Source organism: Ictidomys tridecemlineatus, chromosome 3, assembly GCF_052094955.1.
Source record: "Ictidomys tridecemlineatus isolate mIctTri1 chromosome 3, mIctTri1.hap1, whole genome shotgun sequence".
In the NCBI taxonomy this organism is placed as follows: Eukaryota; Metazoa; Chordata; class Mammalia; order Rodentia; family Sciuridae; genus Ictidomys; species Ictidomys tridecemlineatus.
In genome coordinates, this window is record NC_135479.1 from 147639590 (window position 1) to 147664754 (window position 25165).

Genomic DNA, 25165 nt, shown 5'->3' on the forward strand with positions numbered 1-25165 from the left:
GTTCACCATGATGTTCATGATGTTATATTCTCCAGCTCCATCTATTTACCTGCAAATGCCATGATTTTATCCTCTTTTAAGGATGAGTAATGTTCCATTGTGTATATATACCAACGTTTCCTATCCATTCATCTATTGAAGGGCATCTAGTTTGGTTCCACAGTTTAGCTATTGTGAATTGTGCTACTATAAACATTGATATAACTGTGTCCCTGTAGGATGCTGTTTTTAAGTCCTTTGGGTATAAAGGAGGAGTGGGATAGTTGGGTCAAGTGGTGGTTCCATTCCAAGTTTTCCAAGGAATCACCATACTGCTTTCCATAATGACTGCACCAATTTGCAGTCCTACCAGCAATGTAAGAGTGTGCATTTTCCCCCACATCCTCGCCAACATTTATTGTTTGTATTTTTGATAGCTGTCATTTGACTGGAATGAGATGAAATCTTAGAGTAGTTTTGATTTGGATTTCTCTGCTAGAGATGTTGGACATTTTTCATACATTTGTTGATTGATTGTATTTCCTCTTCTGAGAAGTGTCTATTTAATTCCTTGACCCATTTATTGGTTGGGTTATTTGGTTTTTGGTGTTAAGGTTTTTGAGTGCTTTATAATCCTAGATATTAGTGCTCTATCTGATGTGCTTGTGGTAAAGATTTGCTCCCATTCTGTAGCCTCTCTGTTCACCTCACTGATTGTTTCTTTGCTGAGAAGAAGCTTTTTAGTTTGAATCCATCCAATTTATTGATTCTTGTTTTAATTCTTGTGATATAGGAGTCTTATTAAGGAAGTTGGGGCCTAATCTGACATGATGGAGATTTGGGTTTACTTTTTCTTCCATTAGGTGCAAGATCTCTGGTTTAATTCCTAGATCCTTGATCCACTTTGAGTTGAGTTTTGTGCATGGTGAAAGAGAGGTTTAATTTCATTTTGTTATTTGTGGATTTCCAGTTTTGCAAGCACCATTTGTTGAAGAGGCTATCTTTTCTCCAATGTACATTTTTGGCACCTTTGTCTAATATAAGATAACTGTAGTTATGTGGGTTAGTCTCTGTGTCTTCTATTCTGTACCATTAGTCTACAGGTCTATTTTGGTGCCAATACCATGCTGTTTTTGTTACTGTTGCTCTGTAATATAATATAAGTCTGGAATATAATGCCACAAGCTTCACACTTCTTACTAAGGATTGCTTTGGCTATTCTGGGCCTCTTATTTTTCCAGATGAATTTCATGATTGCTTTTTCTATTTCTATGAGGAATGTCATTGGGATTTTGATTGAGATTGCACTGAATCTGTATAATGCTTTTGGTAGTATGGTCCTTTTTATAATATTAATATTGCCTATCCAAGAACAAGGTAGATCTTTCCATATTCTGAGGTCTTCTTTAAGTAGTTTTCATTGTAGAGGTCTTTCATCTCTTTCATTTATTCCCAAGTGTGGTTTTTTTTTTTTTTTGAGGCTATTGTAAATGGGGTGTTTTTTCTAGTTTCTCTTTCCAGACACATTTTTGAGGTATATATAGGTGGAAATGAAAATATTCAGTGCCTGACAACAGAGCTGTTGGGGAATACTGCAATCTGGAATGAGAAGATTCTAATATCTTACAGAACACAGAGGGTGCAATGAGAGTACCAGGCTAAGAGCCTGGAGGAATTCTGAGATAAATCAAAGTTCTACAGACATCAGAAAAGCAAATTCTTAATCTTGAACCACAGAACCAAAGCTCTGGTTCTGAACTCTGAAGTGACCCCTGGCTGAGAAAGAAGAACCCAGAAGCCTTCTCAATTGGAGCAACCCCCAAGGCGGAGGCTTCTAGAGACCTTAAGTGAAAGGATCTGGCCCTGTACAAAGTGAGATCTGGAAACCTGGGAAACCATCCCCCATTCCCTGCCCCTCAGAACATGTATGTCATACGCGCACACACACACACACACACAATATATATATATATATATATACTTACATATACTTTTTTGTGTGTATATAATTTATATATATATACATATATACTTGTGTGTATATTTATTTAATTCATGTATTTTCATTCACATATATACATTTATGTATCGATTTATATTTAATTCATATACATATTTGTGTGCGCGCACGTGTATACACATATACACACAAAACCAAAAAATGGGTAACTCCAGAAATAAAAATGAATATTGGGGTGGGATCCCTCTAGCCTCACTACTGGGGCACCTGTGGGAGCTTAAGGCACCACGGCCCAGGGCCAGCTCCTAGGTAGCGGCTGGCGCAAAGCCTGGGCAGGGGTGCGGAACGGAAGACGCCCACCGAGAGGTGCTGGGTGCCAGGCGGCCGAAGGCGGGGCTGCCCCGGGGGACTCAGGGCAGTCGGAATAGCTGCGCCGGGTCCCGTCGGCAGAGCCCAGCGCCGAGTTGGGACGCCGGGCGCGGGGCGGCGCCAGGGAGCACGGGCGGGGCGGCCCAGCCAGCACCCGGCCAGGGGCGGCCCCGCAGGGCAGCGCGCGCCGAGCACCCCGCAGAGGCGGGCGTCGCGGTCCCGCCGCCTCCACGCCGGCTCCCGGTGGGGCGATGGGCGCGTGTTCCTGTCCGCCCTGTCCCTCCGGGTCCCTCCGAGCGCTGCGAACACACGAGAGACCCGAGGACCTCGGGCGGCCCGCGGACAACCGCGCTGGGCGCTTCTCGGCGGTCCGGGACCCGGTGAGGTGAGCTCGGAGCCCTTGAGGATCCCATTTTCGGGATTTTGTAGGACCTCTCTGTGGACGCTATACTTCCACAAAACGTCGTATAGTTACAAAATAAAAAGTGGGAAGTGGGGAGGGGTTTTGTCTCCTCTCTAGATTCAGGGCGATTTCTTTGGAAACAGTTAAACTTTCTTAGAAATTTGATGGGAGCGCGGGGTCGCTCCTCCGGGATGCGAGCGGACATCGGAAGGAGCGGGGAAGAGCGCTGGAATTTGGTGTGAAGAGGGTTTGGGCTGGTCTGTTGTGTTGAATGGACAACTGACTGTTGAAAACGAGAGATCCAAAACCACTTTCCCACCGCGCCCAAGATTTCCCAGCGCCTCCTCGCAGAATGTGTCCCCAAATCTATCTCGTAGAGGTGCGTTCACTCCCAGAGGACAGGATGGGACGCATCTGAGTTCCCCCACGTAGACTGTGAAGTCTGAAAAGAGAAATTTTTATTGCGCTATGGGCAGTCATACTGCCTTGCTTCTGGGCACAGAGGAGACGTCTGGACACAGCAGCATCCTTGTACTCGGATAAGCAGCCTTTCCAAGTTAGCTCAATCATAAACAGCAGGTTTCTTGTTAGAAGTATACAGGTACTGCTGCAGAACAGGATCCTTAAAGTTGTCTTTAAAATCGAGTTATGTTCTTAATATTTCAAAATAGAAATCTGGGGAGGGAAGTCATGGTGTGGTTACTCTTACCCTTTTGTTGGTTTTCTAGGTACAAGCATGCATGAGTAATAGGCAAATTATGTTCTACCCTATAATAAAATGTCTTTCCTAGTGTAGACTTTAAACAAGGATATACTGAATAACAATACATTTTTGCATCCCTAGGTGAAAGGGAAAGATTTTTAAATAGAGGTTAAAAACTGGAAAAAAAAAAATTTGATGTAGTAGGCAGCAAGGCCTGCAAAGAAGAATTCATTTTTCTCTACCAACAGTGGCTAAGTTCTGTACAGGGAGTCTCCCAGCAGTCTGGACAGCAGTCGCTTGTAAAAAAACACTAGATTCTTTCATCGTAGGTAGAGCAAATGGGTGTGCAGATAAGTGACTAAGAAAGCTCTTGTCTACAGTTAAGGCAATTTGCTTCTGAAGAATAAAGTACTTGGATAAACTTTGCTTGAGTTAGGGATTTCTCAGGAGAGAGTGGAGGTGGCTGCCTGGTCCCCATATTTTGCCAGCTTAATTGCACTTCAGGGCCACCACAGTCTCTGGGGTCTGCCCTTTGTTTCCCTCTTCTCTTACCTCCAACTTTTAGCTCCTCTCTGTTTTCCAAGTCTAGAGTTGGCCCCATCAGAGGTAGAATAATGGCAGGCTGGAGATAGAGGACCTTAAAGCTAGAGAAGGCAAAAAGGAAACCCCTGGGGAGGGTGGGATTAAGCAACTTCCAGCCTAGAAGGTTCTCCAGAGAGGGAAAGAGTAATGATTGAAGGAAAGAGCATTTGGAAAAGAGGCACGTAACAGTTTTATTTCCTGTTGAGGATTCCAATATTTACCTTTTTTATTTTTATTTTTTTCCTGTTTGGCCATAAGGGCATTTCAGATGGGATTGGAAGAAGATGAAGTCTTCTCTGAGAACAACCTCCTCTAACCACAAATTTTATCCCATCCCTTCTAGGTTTTTAGTCGTTTAGGGCCCTGGAGAGGGAAAGAGAGTCCAGACTCTGTTATGCCATAGAAATGATGAAGCATGGACTTATTTAGGCAGAAAAGTTTGATTTGAGAGTTCAAATTGATGACCTACATTCAGTAAAAATTCAGAGCCTGTATTTTACAGAAAGAGTTGAAAACCAAAATATTCATGTTTTAGTTGCTGATGGATTTGCTTGATAAAGGATGCAAAGCCCTAAGTCTCCTTTTTCCTCCAATGTTTTATAATGACAGTTTTTAGATATACAGAAAAGTTACCTGCCTCTCTTTTTATAAATTTATAATTATCTTAAAACATAAACTTGTTTATAAAACTCAAAGTTAAAACTCCAAAAATAGGTGATATGGCCTTGGACAGAGTTTGAATCAGAAGGTGATTAAGAAATAGATGTATGAAGGATGTTAGCATTTTGAGAAAAAAAATAGATCTTATTCTTCTGACTTTTCCACAAAAATTCTGGGCAAATCTCTTAAGTGCTTTTTTTTTCCTCCTTAAAATATCAGTTGAAGCCAGACACTGTGGCTTCAACTGATATTTTATATTACACCTGTAATTTCACCTAATCGGGAGGTTGAGGCAGGAGGATGAATGAAGCAGGAGAATGGTGTGTTCAAGGACAGCCTGGGTAATTTAGTGAGACCATGTCTCAAAATAAGAAGGGCAGGGGCTGAAGAGGTAGCTCAGTCAGTGGTGAACCACTCAGGGTTCAATCCTCAGCATTGGGAAAAAAAACCCCAAAAAACAAAAAAAACCCAAATCTGTTGGATTATATCACTTTGCTTTGTAATACTCTCCAAGGGCCTCCTCTCACACTTCAAATAAATTCCAGCTCTCCTGGCTAAGGCCCTATGTGATCTGGCCCATGTGGCCTCATTGTATCATGTCCTCTTACTCACTGTACTCCTTTCTGTTCCCAGTGTCTGAACACTCTTCCCTCAGATACTTCACTAATTCAATTTCTCAGCTCTTTCAGGTCTTTTCAAAATGTGGCCTCCTCAGTGAGACTTCCTAGGCCACCTGATCTAAAACAGTCTTTTGTCACTATCATCTGACCCTGCTTTTACTTTCTACACAGCACTTATTACTACCTGATATTACATATTTGTTTCATTGTTAATTGAGCATATTCCCACTCAAATGTGAACTCCATAAGGACAAAAGAGTTTTTAATTTTGTTTACGGTTGTGCCCCTATTTAGCATATTATAAACAATAAATATTATTGAATAAGTTAAATAATTAAATGACACAGACATGGCATTGTGTCCCATAAGGACTGTGAAACCCTTGATAAAATACTAGAAGTTATTTTAGATGACTCAGTTAATCAATATTTTATAGGTAAATGATCTTGGAGATCAATGGCCTCTTTTGTCCTCACAAAGCTTCTGAGCTGAATCCTGTGTTAGAGGTTGGGCCAGTTTGAACAACTCATTCCAAACAAGATATAACAAATTTCAATCCCAGAAATTTCCCTCATGCCTCTTTCTAGCCCCCTGCACCATCTAGAAGTCGCAATGAAATCTTTGTTCTGATTTCTTTAAATAGAATTTTTTGTGGCTTCCTAAACTTGGTACATGTGCAATTACACGCATGCACTCTTGTGTCTGGCTTCTTTTGGCTCTGCATAATATTTGTAAGATCCATCTATGTTGTTGAGTATTTTAGTAGTTTTTTTTTTTTCTTTTCTTTTTATACCAAGGTACTACTCATTGTCTGAGTATCTATCATGTGGTTCTTTGTGCTCTTACTGATGGACACTTGGGTTGTTTACTGTTTGGGCCGATTTTGAATAAAACTGCCATGAACATCCTTCAATTTGAATGCTAAATACTTTATTTGAAAATCTTCCTTGTGCCACCAGTGCTGATAGAAGTATGGCAAGTAGACGGGGTCTGTGACTGATGTGGCAGCCTGCTGGCAGCCCGACCAGTAACCTCCCTATTCAGCCCCACTGGGAGCTGCCTGACCTCTATTCCAGGGAATAGCAATTGGAAAATGAGAGCCTATGCAAATTGCAGGAGCTTTCAGGTGCACATGGAATGTTCCTAGGTCCTTAGGAGAGACATAATGCCTCCTGCCACTGCTGTAGCATTCCCCTCCTCTCTCAGCTTCCCCATCCCACTACAAGTTGGCTCTAATCAGCCTCTGAGCATTATGCTACCCAGTGTTTAAACATTTATAAGCAAGAGTCTTATTCAGAGCCTGATAAAATATTTATGTGTTTCCATGGGGCATTGGTTTACATGTAGATTTCTCAAGGCGTTTTTCTGAGACGCTTGTCATAAACGTGAGGTTCTCAGAAACAGATGATACAGCCTGAGAACATCCATGTTATTGAAAACCCCACATTGCAAAGCACCTTGCTTTCTGGGGATAGGGGAGAATGAGCACCCGGAAAAAAATGAGCATTAATCGAGTCTAGATCAAGCAATGTAATATTAAAAATGGCTTGACAAAAGAAGGATCTGTTAATGTAGTACCCTCAAAGGTGCAAATCCAGAGGGTATAGTGAAAAGAACTTGTTTGAATAAGGAAGAATTAATTATGGTGGAATGCCTTCATCCAAAGGAAAGAATGGAGGAGTCAGCCTTGTAAAAGGCACAGTTCCTTTGACATTGACGTGGAAAAGCCTATACAAAACAACTATGCAAAGTGCTGTAATTAAGTTATTACATCCTGCCACGAGAGACTGGGGCTGGGTGGAGGCTGGCCAGGATTTCCAGGTGGAGAACGGCTCCAGGAGTAGACATTTTCCTCCCTGGAAGAAGCTGAATTTGAGCTGGGTTCTGAAGGAAGTGTGCCTCTTTGGTAGCTGTGGTGTGGAAGAACATTTCCAGAGGAACAGCATAACTTCAGCAGAAATTTGAATTAGGACCAAAGTACCATTGTGGTTTGAATACGGTGGGAAGAGGGTGAGGGGAAGGTCAAAGCAAGGTTATAGTAAGAGAGAAAGCCAGAGAGCCAAAGGCCACCTTATGGATGGCTCAGAAGTACAGATCTGCTTGTCCTAGGGAGCCATATAAATTTTGACCAGAGATTGTGTCAAATCTTGAGCCCTTCTTAGGAAGTACATCCAGCCTAGGCAAGGCCTTGAGGTATGTTTGTGTCCAAGGCACTTCCAGAATATTTTACTATGTGCAGTCCAGTCTAGAGACTCTGTGCAGTCTAGTCTATGTGAGGTAAGCAGGACAAGTTTATATTCATTCAATATAGCTCCAGGACTGACCAGACTGACCAGGTTGGTGATCTCATTAACCACCTTCCTGCCCTGCAACAAACATACTCAGAATGCTGAGTCACACAGAATCCATTAGCTGCATGTTGCACCTTCCAGTGTCCATCACGACCTCTTTGCCTCAGTGAGGAAAATTGAAGTCTGAGTACAGCATTATCAATTGAACCCAAATCTGTTTCAGTATACTTCAGATGTGAGTTGCCAGGCAGCAGAAGATTTAACAAGGAGGTTGGCAGAGAGTATCTACAAAACCCAGACCTGCTTTACCTAGCCACTGGGCTGGGATTAGAGAGGCAACTGGCAGTAGAGGGTTGAGGTCATGCACTTTGATAGACAGTCACTTCCATGTGTGTTCTCCCTTGAGGCTGCCAGTTCCTATTCAAAAGGACTCACATTTTTTCATAAACCAGAGTGTTTATTTATTTATTTATTTTGGTACCAGGGATTGAACCCAGAGGTGCTCAACCACTGGACCACATCTTTTTTTATTTTTTATTTTGAGACAAAATCTTGCTAATTTGCTTAGGGTCTTGCTAAGTTGCTGAGGCTGGCCTTGAACTTGCAATCCTCCTGCCTCAGCCTCCTGAGCAGCTGGGATTACAAGCATATTCCACCACATCTGGCAAGGATGTTTATTTTTAACCCCAGAAAATAAGTAGAAGGGTGTTAAATCTATCATTCATTTATACCTGATGCCTATGACCAGGAAGAGATAATTTCACAAGTAATGGTCTTGGGGAAGTCAGTCTTAAGTGCTGTAGTGAGGAGCTTTGCCTATAAGTCTGTTATTCAGTATCCCTGGGGGATTGATCCCAGCAGCCCCTACAGGTCCCTGAATCTGCAGATGCTTAAATCCCTCACATAAAATTGTGTAGTATTTGCTTATAACATACACATATCCTCTCATATACTTTGAATCATCTCTAAATAACTTATAATATCTAATACAATGTAAACATTATATAAATGCTTGTTATACTGTGTTGTTTCAGGAAGCATGACAAGAAAACTCATCTATTCAGCAGAGCTTTTCTTTCTTCTGTATTTTCAATCTATAGTTGGTTGAATCCACAGATGCAGAACCTGCAGATATGACTGGATATAGATTAGCTAGAAAGCTCTGGGGTTCTGATGGGGAGAAGGGATTTCTGGTGGCCAGGAGAGAAAATGGCATGGGAAAGCCTCAAAGAGAAGCTTCACAACTCCCCCAGAGTCTTGCTGGTTGAAATTGCTCTCTTGCTACTGTGGGCAGTATGGATTCCAGTGTTCCTTTGGTAACACCCAGGTAAGTATGCTCTGGGCCTTCCCACTGCCATCTGTCCCTGCTGGAATATCAGACCATCAGTGGGCACTGCCAGTACTAATCTTGATTTTGCAAGAGTCATTGGGAAGATCTTGAGAGAGAAGGCAGAGAATCTTAACTAGGGAAATGCAAAGGCCCTGACAGTGTGGTCTGGGCTGAAGGTGTGCTAAGGAACTGGAAGTGCTAGTCTGGCAAAACCCCAGATCAACAAAAGTTTTCTTGGCCCTGATCTTGACTATTCCTTATTCTCTTTATGAGGTGGCATCTCTCATTGTTAGGGCCACTTTAACTGTGGTATTTCCTCTGAGCTGATGAACAGGGTGCAAGCCTTGCTGTGTGCCTTTTCTGAACAGACATTTTGATGGTCCTGTGACTGTGCCTGAGTCTGTGATGGCTGCAGATGCTTTTAGATGCTGTAGGATAAACCCAGAAGATCACAATAAAGAGAGAGGAAAAGCTAATAGCAGGAGATAGGAAAAGGAAGAGAAGAGTGGGGTTGTAGATACACAATTATCTGCAAGTGAGAAACTGGAATGAAAGAAGATCAAATAACCACGAATGGGACTCTTCAGATGCAAATATTGCTGACTTCCAAAGCAGCTGTGAGGAGAAAGGAGGGGAGGAGACACAAAGGCTGCTGTCACAGTCATTCTGAGGAATATTAATACAGGCTCCATGCACAAAAGCACGTGACCATATCACAGCAGTTCAGGTCCCAGCAGCAGTGCTCCATCCAGACCCCTCTTTCACTCTTCCATTCTCTTATATTTCTTCATAATATTAGTTACGTATGTGAGACATTCATCTGTACTTGCAAACACACACACACACACACATGCAGGCTACTTAAAAGGGTAAATTATTCCAAAATATTAGTAGTGAAATTATACATGATCATTTTTCTTCTTTTCAGCTTATCTGTATTTTCCATATTTGCTATAATAAGCATGGATTTTTAAATGATAACTAAGGAAAACTTATTAAGAGGTTAAAGTAGAGAAATAGAATAAGAGGTCTGGGTGAGGGAGAGTAGCATCATAGGAAAAAAAAGATATGGGAAGGTGAGTGAATAATTTAAAAGTTAAGTCTTCAAGACTGCTAACTTTTGCATATTTTTCTTTATTTTTGAATGTTCCATGTCTGTGGTCCCCCCAGGAGATTTGAAAGTGTCTCTTAGTATGAAACCAAATTGTTAAAACTAAACAAAGTATCACACCCCTGTGGCCATTGCCTTGGCCAATGCCATTCTGTGGGTGACAGTTGGAAAGCCTACAGGTGGCTTCCAGTGGTGCTCAAAGTATCTTCTGCCAAAGTGCTAACACAGACCACTTCAAACCTGGCCAGCAGCAGCTCTCCCACAGTTTTATATTTATTCCTGGGGAGGCCAGGCCAGCTTTGTGCTCCTTGCCTCTGAAGTATGGAATAGGAGCCAACAAAGGCTGTCAATAGTTGGGAGTAGTGGGATTTTTCTCAAACAAAAGCCTGTGCTATTCTCGTCAACGCCTTTGCTGGCTGCTCTCCGGCTCAATCAGCCCTCTGGGAAGCTCTGTGGCTGAGGCTTTGGAGAAGTAGATGTGGTTTTCATTTCATAACCACTGGCTTTTTCCAAGGGCACTGTCGATTTTGTGCTTTAATTGGCTTCTGTTGAGTGACACAGGTGAGCCCTCTCTCCAGGACCAGAAGTTGTTGTCTTTGTCCACTAGGATCAATTAAAACCAAATGCCAGAGAACCACACACTGCACTGAACTCTAGGGCCTGGCATTACTTACAATTATAAAGTCTCAAAAAGTCCTTTTAAACTTTTAACTGCATTTTTAAATCATTTATGTAATGCCCACCCATTTAAGTCTTAAGAAAGCAGTATATAAGAAAATTTTTCTAAATCTTTACTTTCTTTCCCCACCCCTATGTTTCTGAGAAAACAACTGTTAGAAGTTCACTGTCAATTCTTTCTATATTCAAACAAGCAAATGTAGAACTATTTTCTGTTTTTTGTGTGAATGGGATTATGTACTACTAGTTTTTTTTAAATGATTTTTATTTTTTTAAGAGAGAGAATTTTTTAATATTTATTTTTTAGTTATCAGCGGACACAACATCTTTGTTTGTATGTGGTGCTGAGGATCAAACCCAGGCCGCATGATACCAGGGGAGCTACCGCTTGAGCCACATCCCCAGCCCCATATATACTACTAGTTAATCTGTTGTTTTATTGTGCTAGGAAGATAAAAATTGGAGTGTGGGACCTACCAGGATGGAGGGGCCTGAAAAATATCCTGAAGGAATATACCTAAGTAGTTAGGGGAAAACAAAAATGGACCTAGTTTTATACAGTATTGAAATCCAATTCCCAATCAGTGTGGTCATAATTTATTATGTGTTATTTATTAGATTATGTACATTATTCTAGATAATAATAAAGGATCCAATTTATTGTTTTTTAACAGTTACCTAGTATTTCATTGTAGAAAGTTTCATGGTTTTTCCCATTATTTCCCCATTGATAAATATTCATGTTTTCCCCTTGCTTTGTTTTTTTTTTTTTTAGAGAGAGAGAGAGAGAACTTTTTTAATATATATATTTTTTTAGTTTTCAGTGGACACAACATCTGTATTTTATTTTATGTGGTGCTGAGATTGAACCCAGCGCCCCACACATGCCAGGCGAGCGTGCTACCGCTTGAGCCACATCCCCAGCCCTTGCTTTGTTTTTTAGCAGAGCAAATTATTCCACAATAAACATTCTCCATTTATTCATGCACTTTGGGGTTTTGTTGTTGTTTTGAAGTGCTAAGGATTGAACCCAGGGCTTTACGCATGCTAGGCAAGCACTCTACCACTGAGCAACATCTCTACCCACTATACGCTTTGGTTTTTATTTCATGGGAGAGATTCCCAAACTGGCATTTCTGGGCCAAAGGGAATACACAAATTTTAATCTTCACCATGGGTCTCCTCTACAGCCGTTGTTTCCCTCCCTCATTTGGTCTTTCTCCCCTTCTCCTGCCACCTTCCTGTGGGAGGGCCAGTGTGCATAGGCAGGAGGGCCTGCAGAGAGAGCTCCTCTGTGCCAAGTGTGGATTATATCAGCCCAGTGGGGATGGGGCCTGCAATATCTTGCTTGCATTGTGTCTCCCTTGCTTTTGGTTGGCCAGACTGTTTACAACTCCCCTTGCTCATTTATTCCATGCTGTGGAATTATACATGGTCTTCATCTGTGGCAACTGCATCTGAGGGGTAGCGTGTTGGGGAGGGATGTGCTTTCAGAGAGAACGGGCTCGGTTACAGAATTTTCTCATAGAGCTGTGTCTGGTATGTGGTTTTTGTCATGCCCTTTTTCTTTTTTTAACAGTTGGATTGAGGAAGGTCATTTGATTCCCGTCTCAGTGTACTCCCTCCATTTTGAGGATCTGGGATTTGTGAAGCTTTATAAGCATATAGTTAATCAGCTGTAACTGATTATTTGACATGAGGATAATTAGTTAAGATGGTAGGGGTCTTGGAGCTTGAGGATCAGTGCCAAGCAACAGATGTGAAGCTTTTAAACAAATGATTTTAAACAACTTGGTAGTAGGAATGAGTGTCCCAGGAGTCCTTGGCTTTCATTTTTAGTTTTGCTTTTGTTGGACTGTAAAACTTTAGTCCCCCAGAATAATGAGGAATGGGATTCCCCCATCACACCAGAGCTGGAGGAAATATCAGAGAAGCATTAAGGGAAATTGGTGAGTATGATCAAGTGAGGTACAATTAATGGACAAATAGCCACAAGTAGATAATTTTAAAATCCTTAGTGAAGACTGTGGTGTGATGAGTGGGTCTCTGAGCTAGTGGATACTTTATGGAAATCTGTGGTCTCTATTACATATCCAAAACACCAGGGTGAGTCTTGTTTAGAATGCAAATATTAGCTAAGCAGGAGAAAGAAATTATCAAGTTCTCTTAGCAAATAGTTTGCTATTGACTTCTGCATGCTGCAGCTTTTGCTTAGTAGCTTTCAAAAGTAAGAGAATGTAAGAGAAACACAGAATAGAAGTTATTGCAATTGAATTCTAAGCATGAGTTTAATTTGCACAGGTTGCAGAGTAAGTATCACCCTTTGTTAATATATACTTTGTTATGAACTTTCAATTTTCATGTATGTACTAATAAAGACAATAAAACTAGTTCCTATAATAGATTTGTCTTTCATAACTTAGGGATTCTATAATGTATCTTAATCGATCTTATAGTTAAAAGTAAGGATAGTCGCATCTTGTACTGTTTGCACTGTCATTTGTGTTTGTAGATTAAGTATATTTTTAAAAAATTGAACTTGTCAATAAAAAAATAAGATTAAAGATACTTCAGGACATTGGACATCTGCTTCTAGCAGTAATGGACTAGTTGGTAGTGGACTTGCTTCCATAGAGAACACATAGAAAAGCTGGATTTAAAGCATTTATTTTAAGGTATGGAAGACATACTAAGGCAATTAGGATTTGAGTGCTCAGAACTCAGAAAGAAGAGAAACACATTGAGTACACCACATTCTAGACTGCTTTTCCCCTTGAGATATTTATGATTTATTAAGTAGCATGTGAGGAGAATCTAAGAATCCAAACAATAAGCAACCTCTAAGAGTTGGAGAAACTGAGCAGAATATTCTCTAGTTTGGTAGGGCTGGGGAGAAAATAAATAATTGGAATTCAAGGATAACAAGTGAGCTATGACACAAGAATCATGATCATGGGAAGAACAGAGGCATAGTAGTCAGAGCAATTTTTCTTTTAAGTTACTCACTAATTTATAAGTAGCACAGACAAAGAGATAAAAATCTAAACAGGTGCTAAAAAGATGAAAGCTAATCAGAGCTACTTGATGTCTTATTGTGCTGGGAAGATAAAAATTGGAGTATAGGACCTTCCAGAATGGAGGGGCCTGAAAAATATCCTGAAGGATTATGCCTAAGTAGTTAGGGGAAAACAAAAATAGACCTAGTTTTATACAACACTGAAATCCAATTCCCAATCAGCACAGTCACTGCTTAGATTAAGGTAATCAGTTTTTATTTTGATACTGTAGCAGAAATGTTCTCCATATTCTTGGAGAAAAGAAAATGGTCTGGATCCTCTATATTTTTCATACATGGTTTATGATTTTCAGTGAAACAAAACACAACAAAAATAGGCATACCAAAATACAATTTCCAGAAGATGATATAAGAGGGAGAACTCAGATTCTCTGAGCTGAGAAAACAGAGCTTCAAGTCTAGAGAGACCAGGGCCACTAGAATTCACAGGACAGAGTAATGGAGAAAAGAAAACAACAAAGAAAATTCCAGAGATTTTCACAGGACACAACTCAAGTTTAAAACTGGCTACTGATCGGCAGATGCTTGTGAGAAAAATCACCTCGGGATGGAGAAAGGACCACATAGAAGGATTAAAAGGAGCAATACTCTTGCTCACACAGTACTAGGAATAACACCTGTTTCCACCAGCTAGAAAAGGCCCTTCCTTAGAAGTGGGAAATACTGAACCCTGATTAAGCAGTGCTCTGATCCTGTCTAACAAATCAAAAAAGAAAAATAATTTGAGAGGACCAAGTTGTTCCCAATGCAGATTCTTAGGACAAAGCTCAAAAATACTTCGAGTTATTTGAGGTAGCAGTATTAGCACCAGATAAAGTATATTGCAGAGCAAAGAATATTACCAGGGAAAATCACTTTAAAAAAATAAAAAAGTTATTTCATCAGGAAGATATAACAATACTAAACATTTATGCTTCTAATAACAAAACCTCAAAATATGCAAAGTAGACATTGATAGAACTTCAAGAATAGAAAAATCTGTAAGCATAGCCCAGAATTTTATTAGTTTCCTCTCAGTAATTGATAAAAAGAAGACAGAAATAATTAAGGATATATAAGATAACAATACCAACTTAATTAAGGATATATAAGATAACAATGAATCAACCTAACTTTGTTGATCTTTATAGGACACTGCGCACAACAACAGGAAAACACACATTCCTTTTAAGAACACATGGAACATTTAACAAGGTAGACCATATTCTGGACCATCAAACAAGACTTGATAAATTTAAAAAGATTCAAGTCATGCAACATATGTTCTTAACCACAATGGAATTGAATCAATAACAGAATTCCTCAAATATTTGGTAATGACATCCTTCACAATAACTCATGCATCAAAGAAGAAATCAAAAGGGAAATGAGAAATCAGTTTGGACTGAGTGAAAGTGAAAAATTGTATATTAAAAGCAGTACTTAGGTGGAAATTTACAACATTACAGAAAAGTCTTTAATACGTTCAGCTTTCATTTTAAGTAATTAAATGCAGTGAGATTCAAAGTAAGAAGAAGAAAGATAATAATAAATGTCAGAGCAAAAATAAATAAAATAGATTTATGAAATAGAGAAAATCAAGGAGGGCAAATTCTGGCTCATTGGAACAAATCAATAAAATTGATAAACCTATAGACAGACTGATCAGGAAAAAAGAGAGCATATATAATTTGCCAATAGCAGGGATGAGAGAAGTGACATTACTACAAATTCTATAGATATTTAAGGATAAGAGAACATCATAAATGCTTTATTCCAATAATTATTTATTGGAATTATTTATTTATAAATAAATGTTTATTATTTATTCCAATAATTTCATCTACTTTGAGGAAATGGAAAATTTTCTTGAAAGACACAAACTACTAAAGTTCATTCAAGGAGTATTAGAGAATGTGAAAGGCTTATCTATTAGACACAAACGAACTAGGAAATCTGTGCATAATCTGTACCCAACCTCATATTTAATGGTAAAAGACTCAATACTTTCCTCCCTAACATCAGGAATAAGACATGGATATTCACTCCTACACTTCTGTTCAACATAGTCCTGGAGATCCTAGTTACCACAATAAGATTAAGAAAAAGAAATGGAAGGTGTCAGGAAAGGAAGTAATAAAACTGCTTTTATTTTTCCAATATAGACCTGACTTTATAGAATATTGAACCAAATCTACAAAAGAGTTACTAGAGCTAATTATGTGAATTTAACTTGGTTTCAAAATACAGTATCAATATCATACATCAATTGTATGTCTCGATTGCAAATGTTGAACAATTTTGTATTGAAGTAAAAAAAAGGATAACATTGAAAGTAAAATATACAAAACAGAGATAAATCTAACAAAAATGTACAAAACCTATACATCAAAAGCAAAAAAAAAATTCTGAGAAATATTAAAGAAGACCCAAGTAATTGAGCAGATATATCTCGTTCATGGGTCAAATACCTCAAGTAAATTTTAATCTATAGATTCAATGCAGTCCCAGGAGAATTCCAAATTGCCTTATTATAGGAATTGATTACCTGAAAAATTGATAGAAAATGTCTAGTACCAAGAATAGCCAAAATAACTTTTAAAAAATAAAGAATATTATTGGAGAATTAGTACCTGGTCATTGTTTTGAAGGAAAGAATGATTTCACAAAGGTGTGTGTATGTGTCAAAACTTATAAAATTAACACTTTAAATGTGTGCAGTTTATGTCATTTATACCTCGTATTTTTAAAAGCTAATCAATGGAAAACTGAATGGTAAAAAATTACAAGGCAGGAAAATAGAATGGATTGCAGTAATAACACAAATAGTCATATAATAGATTTTAAACACATAATTATCTTAAGTATAAATAGATTAATTCAATTAAAAGACATATTGAGAGACTAAATTATAAACATATTCCAAATTATTGCTAAATTGTTTTGATTGGTGAAAGTTTGTCACAGCCTTTGTCATCTCAGTGCATCATGCTTTATTTGTGGGTAGCCACAAAGAAATATTCACATTTATGAGAATACTATAAAGAAAATGTTAATTTAAAAATATTTTATCCCTGGTTTCAGCTGAATTGTAGTTTGAAATGAGGCTCTTTACTTGGGGTATTGGGATTGGTGGATGGCCTGTGATCCTTACTCATCTTGTATGTGCAATGTTGTGTTTTGTAGACTTTTTCAGGAGAGAGTCTGTACATTTCATCAGTATCTTTTGACAAAAAAAAAATTAAGTCTCATGGCTTCAAGAATAGGAGAATTAAGTGCTGTTCTAAATATCTAATTTCACAACAGTACTTCCTTGAATTTAATTTCTAGAGAATTATTCAACTCACTTAATCTACATATGTGTGCATGACCCTCATCAAAGTAGCCTGGAGTAACAGCCAAATATTATTCCAAGGGTCTGTGTGATTCAAACTTCAATGAAATCTCTCTATTTCTTATGCTGGACTGAGTTTCTCATGGTATGGTTAACAGACCAGCAGCAGCTGCAGCCCTCTAGGATTTGTTAGAAATGTAAATTCTCAGGCTCCGGTCCAGACCCACTGGACACAAACTCTGAAAGTGGGAACCAACAATAAGTATTTTTAAAGTAGTTCTTTAGCTGATTTTAATGTGCACTGAAGTTTGATAATCACTGCATTGGACTACTTAGGAAATTCTGTTCTCTTCTCTGCGTCCAGGCTAGAACACTTTGTAAAGGAAGTGTCTCAAAATGACTAGTCTAATGTTGATAGTCTATATTTTCCACCTCTTTCTCTTCAAAGGGCCCAAACCACTGTCACGCAGGCGTCTTGGGTTGCACAGCAACGCTGAACAACAGTTTAGAGAAATCCAATGTCCTGCTGAAACTGGAATTTAGAGAACCAGCATGTGAGTTCACTTGTAAAAATTCTGACCAGAAGACTATTCAGGGGTGAACACCAGTAATTCTAAGGGCTTGGTTCCCAGCTCTCAAGGTGGGGTAGCACATTCAGTCTCATGAACAGATAGACCTTTAGGAATGAGGTCTTATTTTTTTCCAGCTCTGTGGCACCATCATAAACATATTTGAGTGCTCAGGATCACCCAGCTCAATTCACAAAGTACCTTAATGAATTCACTCTCCTATGTTCTGTGCACCCAGCAGAGTAGGATCTCAGCTACAGTAGTGGAAAACTTGAGCTGTCCATAACTAGCCTTTGAAACCTTCAAGTGATCCTTCTCTCTGGTCCTACTGTTGCCTGTAGCTTGATTTGTTAGGACACTTGATTTGTTGGGCTGATAAGAAATAGCATAGGGTACTTCACAACAGTTCTCATTAAAAGAGGGCAGCCAAGTGGAATTCATTCTTGGCTCTTAATAGTTTTCAAATGAGAATTTTATTGCATATTAATGAGCACTAATTGACATTTGTGACTGGTTTTTATGGAAATCATGCATGTACAATTTGCATAATAGTACCTAAGTGCTTTTAGGTAACTCTGAAAAAAAAAGTGGTGGTTTGTCTATGGTGCTACTTTTCTTTTTTTTTCAATTCTCAAACCTAGCGTCCTGGAATAATGTAGAATATTAACAAGTCCCTGGGATGCAAATATAAGGCAGTAGGGACTCATGGCCCAGTTTATGTGGTTGTGCCAGTTTCTATCAGAGAGTCAGAAAAATGCATCAGGGCAAGTCTCTGAAAGCAGGAGATGTACCCACAAGTAGACAGGGAAATGTTCCAGCCCTCACTTTACCCTCATGAGTCAACTTTCCTTCTTCTCCTAGGTTAGAGTAGCATTCAGTTAGTCTTGAGGATTGTTCCTAGAACTTTATAATATATAATTTTTACTTAACATCTGGGTCATGTCAACAAAACATATTTATCACCTACTATGCATGAGGCCTCATGCCAGGTGTTAGAGCAAGACCATGCCAACTTGTTGCTGGCTATAATCTTGGCTGTTAACTCTATTACTACCAGTTAACAGTTATCAATCAATGTTTTTTTTGATTAATGAATAATCTATGACTTGTTATTCTTACAAAACCTGATTTTAAATGCAACATAAAGATGGTTGTATTTTATGTTAGAAGAAACATTAATTATTCAGAACTTGATATTATGTTAGGAATAACTTTGGTTATGTGTTCCAAATCTCCTATGTAAATGAGCCCTGTAAATTGTGGGAATGAGAGAAGCTACTATTTATTGACAATTCAATATGTATCAGTTATTTTATATGCATCCCCCAAGGTGTGCCCTGTATTCAGTTGACCAACTATTATAGAAAATCTGCTATTACAACACTTTCCTAGGTCCTATGGGAACCCAAACCTATAATCAACTGGATCACTTTAATTCTGACCAGAAGAGTTAAATAACGTAGAGCAAAGGGATAAGTCAAGATTTAGCAAAAGAAAAGTTACAAGTGGAGTGAAACTAAAAGATTGTGTATAGCATTCTACAGTGTGGAGCAAAAACATCCTCCAGATTGTGACAAGATGGCTGTGAGCTGGGAAGGAGGAGTCCCTAAGCCCCAGAGTCCTCAAGCTTTCTCTGAGACCATAGCAGACTGAAAGAGTGAATCAGATCCACTCCCCTCACCCGCCCCTGCCTGGGGCCACACAGTGACTCCCTGCAGCTTGTAAAATCCCTTGTGTGTTGGGAGCAGCCATCTCACCTCCCCTGCTTCTTCCTCAGAAGATTAGTCAGAATTCCCTGTACAAACCCTGTTCCAGGGTCCTGTTCATATGAGGCAAGCGCTCTACCGACTGAGCTATATCCCCAGCCCCTTGGAATAACTATTCAGACATCAGGAAAGTATATGTAGAACTGTTATGTTTCCCTCTTTCTTTCTTTTTTTTTTTAAATAATTTTTTAGTTATATATGGACACAGTGTCTTTATTTTGTTTCTTTATTTGTATGTGATGCTGGGGATCAAACCCAGTGCCTCACAAGTATGAGGCAAGCACTCTGCCACTGAGCTACAGCCCTAGCCCATGTTACCCTCTTTGAGGGGCAATCTGAGGTGGGGTTTTGTTTGTTTTTGTTTTGTTGTCTTGGTTTTATGGTACTGGAGATTGAACCCTGGGGTTCTCTACCACTGAGCTACACCTCCAGCCCTTTTTATTTTATTTTGATACAGGGTCTCACTGAGTTTCCCATGCTGACCACGAGCTTGCCCATCCTCCTTTCTCGGCCTCCCAAGGAGCTGCCATTGCAGGTGTGACTGGTTAAATTTGAGTTTTTGAGGAACAGATTAATTCAGTTCACTTTATATTGTTGGGGGAAACATACAAGTTACAACATTTATATGCTCCTAAGAAATTTTGTTTTATTGTCCACTGTGTATCTTCTCCCTTGGGCCTGCTCCACAAACTTCTAAACACAGTCCTAGAATTGTTACCCTTCTCACCTGCCTGCTTCAGTGGCCCCCATTGGTCCTAGACCCACCTTCCTTCCTTCTGGTTACCACCCTGACCCAGCTACCCTCTAAACACACACACACACACACACACACACACACACACACACACACATACACACACACACACACAGAGTTTCCATCTTCCCTTCCCCAAGTCCAGACCTCTAAACCCTGCTATCCCAAACATGCATCTTCTCCTTTAAAGGTCCTTTAAAATAGTGTAAAAAGAACACTGAACTTGGAAGATCTGGACTCTGTTCCTGCAATCATGTGACTCTGAGCCTCTCTCTTAACCTCTGTGGGACTCAGTTTCTTCACCAGCAAAATGAAGAGATTGGACTTTGTGATATCCAAAAACTCTTTGTGATGTCCAAAATCACCTCTAGCTCCAACATTCTGTGCTTCTTCATTTACTTTCCCTGAACAAACTTTTTGTTCTTATATATGCAAGACTTTCCCATCTTCATTTCATGCTCATTTCTTCTTAGAAAGCGTTTGCAACTCTGGGCTATGTTCTGTGTTGAGAATCTGTGTGGCAGATTTTGGGGGGAAGTTTAAACCCCCTCTACCCTACTCACACTTACTGGCTGTCCCCATGAGAAGCAATATGTATTCTCAGGGAACAGAAATGAAATTTACTATTAGTATGATTGACCAATATTTAGCATTTTTATAAATCCACTACCGAAATATAACACAATGCATTCAAATGCAATTAAAATGCATTTTTACATTTCCCACTATTTATAGTTATCCATGTAATTGCTGCCTACACTAACATAGTGAATTAAGTGCTAATATTTCAGAAAATATTGGTGCCGGAATAAGACTTTGGAGAAAAAGGGACCCTTATACACTGATGGTGGAATGTAAGTTAGTACAACCACTATGGAAAACAGTATGGAGGTTCCTCATATATTAAGAACAGAAATAGAACTACTATATGATAGTAGTTCATATTATGTTAGGTGATTCTAGAATATATGAAGTAAAGCACTTGAGTGGGGTGGGGGTGAATTGGCCCTGGGGCCCCTAAAATGCCAAAAATAGAACTACCATATGATCTAGCCACACCATTGTGTGTACGTATCTGAAATAGAAATGAAGTCAGCGCATGCTGCATGCCTATCCATGTTTATTGCAGAACTATTCACAATTGGTAAGACATGGAATCATCCAGTGCCTATCAACAGATGAATCTACAAAGAAAATATGATTTATATACACAGTGGAGTATTATTCATGATAAAAAAATGAAATCATGTCATTTTCAGGAAAATGGATGGAATGGGACTACATCATGTTAAACAAAATAAGCCAAGTATGGTATCTTTTCTCTTATATGAAGAAATTGGATGAGGGAAATGACCTGAAAATAGAAGAAGAATTGTTTGAGTAGGGGAAGGGGGTTTTGGGGAGATGGAGACAAAGGAGGGCAGGTGAGGGTAGAGGGAGTGTGGATAAGATCCAAGCAGGATATATGCATGTCCTAGGAAATTCTTTAATTTATAATCAATATGTGCTAATAACTACAATCTTAAAAATTACTGGTGCCAGAGAAAATTTATTGAACATCTAGTTTAATACCATCATTGTTGGTTTGAATGTATGCATTTTGGCATAAATTTGCATGGAGGTCTGTATTACCTCTCTTATGAGTAACCTAAGATTGAGAGATTTCAAATAATATATCTAGCTGGGCGCCGTGGTACATGCCTGTGATTCCAGCAGCTTAGGAGCCTGAGGCAAGAGGATCTTGAGTTCAAAGCCAGGCTCAGCAATTTAGTAAGGCCCTAAGCAACTCAGCGAGTCCCTGTCTCAAAAAGGGTTGGGGAAGTGGCTAAGTGGTTAAGTACCCCTGGGTTCAACCCCAGTACCAAAAAAAAAAAAAAAAAAAATCAAATAATATATCTAATTGTTCCCACTGGGCATAAAAATCCCTATTACTCCAATTGCCCCTTCTTCTGTTTTTGATATTAAACATTCAGTGCAGCTGAGCATGGTAACTCCTGTGTATAATCCTAGCTACTCCAAAGAAAGAGGCTGAAAGATTGCAAGTTCAAGACCAGCCTGGGGGGCTGATGTGGCATGCTCGCCTGGCATGCGATTGCAAGTTCAAGACCAGCCTGATGTGGCTCAAATGGTGGCATGCTCGCCTGGCATGCGTGCAGCCCGGGTTCGATCCTCAGCACCACATACAAACAAAGATGTTGTGTCCGCCGAGAATTAAAAAATAAATGTTAAAAAAATTCTCTCTCTCTAAAAAAAAAGACCAGCCTGGGCAACTTAATAAAACTCTGTCTCAAAATGAAATGAAAAGGGCCAGGGGTATAGCTCCATGATAGAGCACTTGCCTAGCATATGCAAGGCCCTGGATTCAATCTACAAAAGAAAAAGTGAGAAGTGGGATGAAAGAGAGGCAAGTAAATCAGGACAAAAGAAAAAAATAGTCATAGGATAATAAAATGAGTCCGAGATACCTAAGATTGTGCAGCTTTTATAAGTGAGCCACATATTTTATTCTGAGCAGGGGGTTGGGGAGGGAAAATATAATACTATTCCTAACATAAAAATGTATTTGGATACCTGTGTATTTGAGAGGAAGAAAAATTTATACCATGAGTTCTCATGAAGGAATCACTAAGTTAATACTGTAACCTCCACTCTTAACAATATCCTATTAATTCCTACAATGCTCAATTCAAAATAAGCATTTAGTGAGTGCTTACTATGTATGTATGTTTCAGTGCCTTGCAGTAATTTTTTTTTTTGATGCTTAAACTATCCTATTGTTGGCCAGTGGGGACCAATTAAATGGACTCCTGTATCCTTTTGATGTGATTCTGCAGTTTCTGATGCCTTTTTTTTCCCCTAGTGACAAAATACTCCAGGCTCATCTTGTATATATCTGCTCATAACTCAAAGTGGCTCTTTTGAAAATTGATTTTTTTTTGGTGAAAAGTGGTCTTAAAGAATACAATCTGGGGGCTGGGGTTATGGCTCAGTGGTAGAGCACTAGCCTCGAATGTGCAGGACCCTGGGTTCGTTCGATCCTCAGCACCACATAAAAATGAATAAGTAAAATAAAGGTATTATGTCCAACTACAACTAAAAAAATAAATATTAAAAAAGAACACAATCTGGGCAAGTTGGAATGTTCATTGTTTCTGGGTTGTCATTACTTTCAAGATTCAGTGAACAGATTGAGAAATATTAATATCTTAGAGAAATATAAATCTTAAGTTCAGATTGATACTTAATATTTAAATAAAAGTTTTAAAGTCTTTTACTCAACTTATTTTTTAGTTGTAGATGAACACAATAACTTTATTTTGTTTATTTTTATGTGGTGCTGAGGATAGATCCCAGTGCCTCACATGTGTTAGGCGAATGCTCTACTACTGAGCCACAACCCCAGCCCACCTCAAATAATTTTTTATGTATAACTCTTTTCTCTTACTTTGAAGTATTGTTTCCCAATGACATCAACATAATTATTTATTTGCTTTTCTCTAATAGATACATATATGTGTATATATGTGTGTATGTACATAAAACAGCAGAAAATACCTACTAAATGTAGTTTAAGACTTCTCTGTGGATATTTTTTTGCTCATAGAACATTTGATAAAATTACTGTTTCTTAAAATAATTCTTCTCTATGTGTTTATGCTATCAACTTTATATACAAATAGGCTAATTAATTTCTCATTTTGACTTTAAGAACTGCTTCTCTTCTTTTTGATTTAATTTTGTCTTTAAATTATGTAAAATATTTTGTTAACTTCAGTGTCAAAACTACAAACATTGAGAAGTCTATTTTGCCTCCCTGTGTGGCCTCCCTCTTGTTATTTTACTCCTCTTAGAGGCAATGCTCTTATCCTTCCATTATTTATTTTTGAAAACAAGTTGATGGCTTGTGTGTATCACATCTCCTCTTTTACACAACAGGTAGCATACTATGAACATTTTGCTGCATCTTACTTTTTTGTGTCATTTTATTAACAACATATCTTAGAAATCATAGCACTGTATACATATCTCATTTTTTAAAAAAATTAAGGTATTTTTCTTTTTTAAAAAATCACAAATCATTTATATTTAAAAAGTGAATGAGGGTCTGGAGCAAAAGAGTGCTTGCCTGGCATGTGTGAGGCCCTGGGTTCAATCCTCAGCACTGCATATAAATAAATAAATAAATAAATAAATAAATAAATAAATATCCATTGACAAATAAAAAATGTTTTTAAATTTTTTTTAAAAAATCAAAAGAATGATCTTTTTCAGGGATGGAGACAGGGCAGTAAGTGGGAGTGGGTGGCCTGGAATGCCTGCCAGGGTATTAATGATTAATTTTGAGTGCTTATTATTTTCTTCCCTATATTTGCTGAGTTTTAAGGATATCTAAGAATTTAAAAAATTCTAAACATAACTGCACACTAAGACAACGAAGGAGAACTCTTTGGGATCACTGAAATATGAATATCATATTTGATATGAGATGGGTTAAAGATAGAAATTTCAGGTGAGGATGCACAAGGGAAGGCTTTGTTGAAGCTGAAACTGGATATAAAGAGAGAACCCTAAATACTCCATGAAGAAAGGCTATCAGAAATTGCTGAAGAAAGGAAAAAAACCAAATCCTCCCCAAATTTGGTTGACTTAGCCAATAATTGTCATTTGACTCTGAGTATGGTTGCTTTCTTTTTTTAATTTGGGGTGGTGTTGTAGATCTAACCAGGGCCTCACACATGCTAGGCAAGCTCTTTACCACTGAGCCACATCCCCAGCCCTACTCTTTGTTATCATTGCTATTCTTGTTCCCTGCAATAGCAAGACAGATTGTTGTGGAAGGCGATAAAAATTTTCCTTATAGAATCAGCCTATAATATTTTAATTTTTGAGGTCAAATATGAAAACCTCACTTAATATCCTTTTGTATCTCCTCTAGAATTCTCAAATGCTCTTTCCTTTCTTTTCCTTCATTGTCTCAATACCTTTAAACAAATTATTTCA

The 25165-nt window shown here is 38.7% G+C and overlaps 1 protein-coding gene across 1 annotated transcript in view; it reads left to right on the forward strand.

The window, feature by feature from the left end:
- Positions 1–2445: 2445 nt before the first annotated feature.
- Positions 2446–25165, forward strand: part of Gpr156 (G protein-coupled receptor 156) — a 93507-nt gene continuing 70787 nt past the window's right edge. Inside the window, exon 1 of the mRNA XM_005327630.5 lies at positions 2446–2693. The gene's annotated coding sequence lies outside the window, so the exon portion shown is untranslated. The remainder of the gene's footprint in view (positions 2694–25165) is intronic.